Here is a 5,242-nt window from a genome sequence, read left to right on the forward strand (position 1 = left end):
AATTATTGTTGCAACAAATTTCAGTTCGGTATAAAAAATAATTATTAGCTACAAAATTTACTACAATAATAATTCTAAAATATTTTTTCATGAACCTTATTATTATTATTATTATTATTATTATTATTATATATATTACTATATTGTTATTATTGATTCAGTTATTGCCATAAATTTTTTAATATCCAAACCAAAATATTTATTTCATTGCAATTTTTTGTTTTAAATAACATTTTTCATTATTAAAAGGTCCTTGTTGCTACAACAAGTTTCAACATATGGCAAAAGTTAATAGGAAAAGGCTCAAATATGCCACTGAACTATCAGAAATGACTCATTTATGTCATCCGTTAAAAGTTGGGCCCATTCATGTCATCGCCGTTATAAAACCGGTTCATTCATGCCATTATTTTTTAATGGTGGTTTTCTAAAAAACAACTTTGCCACGTGACCTCTTATTAGAGGTCCATGTCATTTTTTAATTTTTAATTTTTTTTCTTTTTTAGTTTTGATCCATTAAAAAGAACCCATCCGCACCCAACCTATCACCTTAATTCACTTTAATATTACTCTTAATTTTGACCCTAGATTTGAACATATATATAATCATTTAGTCTTCGAACATAAAAATTTACATACTTGAATACTACGTTTAAAATAATATAGGTTAGAATAATTAATAATTTTAAATGGCAAATGAATAAATTGTGATTAAAAAATAATTTATTTTGACTCTCGAAATCCGAACATCATCACATAATTTAGGACGAAGAGAATACCACATACATGAAGGACCACAACTTTTAATTAGGAAGAATACCTAAAAATCCCTTCTAAATTTGGATTTTAAGTTGTATAATTGAATTATTGGTAGTCTTAATTATTTCATGGATTTAGTTATTTGGTAGCTTTTATACTCTTTAACGTGGACGAGACATAGGATGTAACTTTTTTCATCGTTGGTGGATTCTTTAATATACACATTAAAGATCCATTAATATACACATAAATAGTGTCTACGTGAGTAGGTACCAAACAACACTCAAAAATATGTGGACTGAAACACTCTACGTACCTGGATGGTGGTCTTTTATTTATTTTATATTTTTTAGAACTCTAGCACGCCTAAAAATAAATTATGCTTTACGTATTGTCCACGTTAAAGAGTATAAAGGCTTTCAAATAGCCAAGTCCACGAAATAATTAAGACTACCAATAATTCAATTATACAACTTATAATCCAAATTTAGAAGGAATTTTTAGGTATTCTTCCTAATTAAAAGTTGTGGTTTTTCATGTATGTGGTATTCTCTTCGTCCTAAATTATGTGATGATATTCGGATTTCAAGAGTCAAAACAAATTATTTTTTAATCACAATTTATTCATTTGTCATTTTAAATTATTAATTATTCTAACCTGTATTATTTTAAACGTAGTATTCAAGTATGTAAATTTCATGTTCGAAGACTAAATGATTATATAAATGTTCAAATCTAGGATCAAAATTAAGAGTAATATTAAAGTGCGTTAAGGTGATAGGTTGGGTATGGGTGGATTCTTTTTAATGGATCAAAACTAAAAAAAATATAATTAAAAAAATAAAAAATGACGTGGACCTCTAATAAGAGGCCACGTGGCAAAGCTATTTTTAGAAAACCACCGTTAAAAAGTAGTGACATGGATGAATCGGTTTTATAACGGCGATGACATAAATGAGCCCAACTTTTAACGGATGACATAAATGAGTCATTTCTGATAGTTCAGTGGCATATTTGAACCTTTTCCCAAGTTAATAATTTTAGTCGTGAACTTCATCAAATCAAAGATATATAACTTTATCATTTAAGACATGTTTGGAAAGTCTCCCTGAAAGTTGAATTTGGTGTGATTGAGTGTAATTACACTGCTTGACATGATTAGTTGACCAAGTAATTACTTGATTAGCAGGTAATTAGCTGTAATTGACAAGGTAAATTATACTCTGCAGTTCTTACAGAGGAGTTGTGAATTGTTGATAATTACATGGTGTAGTTACAAGGTTACTTTTTAATTTTATTCTTTTATTTTTATTTTTATTTACTTTTTATTTCTACTATTTTAAATTTTTTATTTTTATTATTTTTTTAAAAGACCCCATTTGGTGGGAATATACTAGGTATGTTGTTGTTATTGTAATATTTTTTAAAAAGTATACGTTTTATTTTACAGTATTTATACTTCATTTTCTTATTTCTCATTTTTCAACATTTACTTCTTGTGAGTTTATGCAAGTGTTCGTATTATTTATTTTTTGTTTATTTGTTATTTGTTTTTGTTTATTTAATTTTTTCATTTAGTATAATTGTGTTACTATTCTAATTTTTAGATTAAAGTAAAATTCATTGTATATAAGGTTATACACTTATATTTCTCTATTTTCTTGAATTATATTTATGTACATTATGTTGGAATTTTACGTAAGTTTTATGTTAACATTTTTTGTTTGAAAATTGAACTTATGTTATATTTTTGGTTTCAATTTATTTGCTTAGTATTATTAACTTGATACTTCACATTGTTTTAGTAGTTAAAATTATATAGATTATCTTTTCGTCAAATGTTTAATAATTTATTACATTATATTTATAATATTATTTTTTTGTCAAATATGCATTCACGATTTTCTTAAAAAATTATGTACTTTTAATTTTTATCAGCCTATTAAAATATATTAATTTAAAATATATATATATATATATATATTAATTATATTATAACATTAGTTAAGAACATATGTTTGTTAATTAATATATTTTCAAGAGACAATATATTTCTTAAATACCTAAGTTAATATCCTTTAAAATTTCACTTATTTGTAAATATTAGTGATTTTTAATTTTTGATAGTTAACTTTTATTTGAAAATTTTAATATAATCATGACACTTGTGCAATCAAATAGTATATTTGTAATTACACTGTGACAAATAAAGATGTCGGCGTAATTATTATGCTGGTAATTACACCAATTTCAATTACCAGGTAGCTTTTCAGACTGACCCTTAATTATTGCAGTAATTTCTTTTATAACTTGAAGCAAAAAAATTATTTAGTTACAATATTTTATTTCAAATATTTTTTGGCTAAAAATTTATCAATTATTAAGTCAATTGTTTCCATAATTTTTTAATATTCAAAATAAAAATATTTATTCACTGTTAATTTTTGTTATAAATAACATTTTTCATGATTAAAAGGTCATTATTGCTACAAGTTTCAACACATGGTAAAAGTTAATAATTTTATCCACTAAATTTTATCATAACAAAAATTCTATGACTATATTAGCTATTGCAACAAAGCTCTTTTATAACTTGAATCAAAAAAAATTATTTAGCTACAATATTTTATTTTAAATTATTTTTGTGGCTAAAAGGTTATTAATTATTATAAAAAATTCAAATTGTAGTAAAAAATACTAGTTAGCTTCTAAATTTTATCATTGCAAAAAAAAAAAGAAAAAAACGTGGCTATATCGTTTAACTATTGCCATAATTTTTTATAACTTGAAGCAAAACATTTAATTTAGCTACAATATTTTGTTTCAAATAGTTTATTGTGGCTAAAAAGTTATTTTAGCTACAATAACTTTTTTGTGTCACCAAAAATTATGACCAGCTACAAAATTTTATTGTGGCAACAAAGTTGTAGTTATTTAGAAAATTATTGTCACGATTGTTAGCAATTGTAGCAAAAATAAGAAGTTAGCTTTATCAGTTTAATTTTTGTAGCTAAAATTTTTTATGAATATATAAATAGCTATAAAATTTAAATTTTGTGGCTATTACTAGGTAATAACTATAATTTTTAAATTCATCGCTTTGATTTTGTAGCTATAAATGCATATTGTAGTTGTGGAAGTTGTTTCGCTTTCGACCAAAACAGTCTTGTATCAACAGGAATGCAGCCACTGATGTTTGTAATGATGCATAATACTCTTCGCTTTAAATAAATGAATCGTTGTGTTTTGCTATCACCGGTGTTCACTTTCTTGGAAGAGACAATATATGTAATTAATCTTAAATATACTTTATTTTTATAGACTGATAAGATAGCTATTGGGGATAGGCATGGTACGGTAGATATGTTATTATTTATTGATGATACCTATAGTATTTATTTTATACCCTAGCACTCTCAAGTAAAAGCTTTGAAGCTGTGCGCTTTCTAGCATCTCGACTCATGTCATGATACACATTTTTTTTTTTTTTTTTGGCTCCAAGAAAACCAAAAAAATGCAGACCTAGATAAGAGAGAATATCTTAACTAGCCAGCTAGTTGTGAATAACTTTTTCTTGTACCCAAAGTATCCATAAATTTTGTAGGTGTTACTGTTTTTTTTCATTGACGTTCTATTTCTTGGTCCACTATTTCTAAAAATTGTTGGAAGGAATTTTGGCATATTTTTTTTAATCCCTCCCAAGAGCTTTCACCTTTTCTCTTTCTTAATAACTATAGCATTGAAGGCGGGAGGCGTTTACACCTGAACAACCCTTTCTTATTTATACATCGTATTATATTGTTTCATAGTGCTAAGCCTGTCAAGTGACCCGGTCCACTTAAAGGACCCGATCCGATAAGCCCTAGGGCTTTAGGATTCCGAGTTTCGAATCGGTTATTTTTTAATTTGGGCCTGATTACTCGACCCGGAACAAGCCCGCCGATTAACCGGCCCGAAATATTTTTTTTTTTTCAATTTTAGGATTTTGGACCAAACTAGTCGTTGGTCCAACGGCTATATAGCCGTTTTTGGGTCCAAATGACTAGTTTGGACCCATTTCTTAAAAAAAAAAAAAATTACATTAAAAATTATTTTTAATCCCCAAAAAAATTCTATAAATACCCTACACCTTCAAATCATTTTTCACTCAATTTTTCACTCTCTCAATTCTCAATTCTCAATTCTCAATTCTCAATTCTCAAATATTTAATATATTTAATTTCTTAAAGTGTTCACTTTAATTTTTTAATTTTTTAATTTTTCGTTTACAAAGTACGAGCGGAAGTTTCTAAAGTCGCAACCTTCGGATACTTCCAAAATTTGGTATTGTCGTTCCATCTCTTACTTTTAATTTTTATTTATTGTATTAATTGTTTAATATTTAATTTTATTATATTTGTGTATTTTAAATTTTTTTAGTTTAATTTAATTTATACGATGGATAAATTAAGAAACCTCGCTACTAAAGGTGTTAAAATTTTTT

This window comes from Capsicum annuum, chromosome 11 (assembly GCF_002878395.1).
Source record: "Capsicum annuum cultivar UCD-10X-F1 chromosome 11, UCD10Xv1.1, whole genome shotgun sequence".
Classification (NCBI taxonomy): Eukaryota; Viridiplantae; Streptophyta; class Magnoliopsida; order Solanales; family Solanaceae; genus Capsicum; species Capsicum annuum.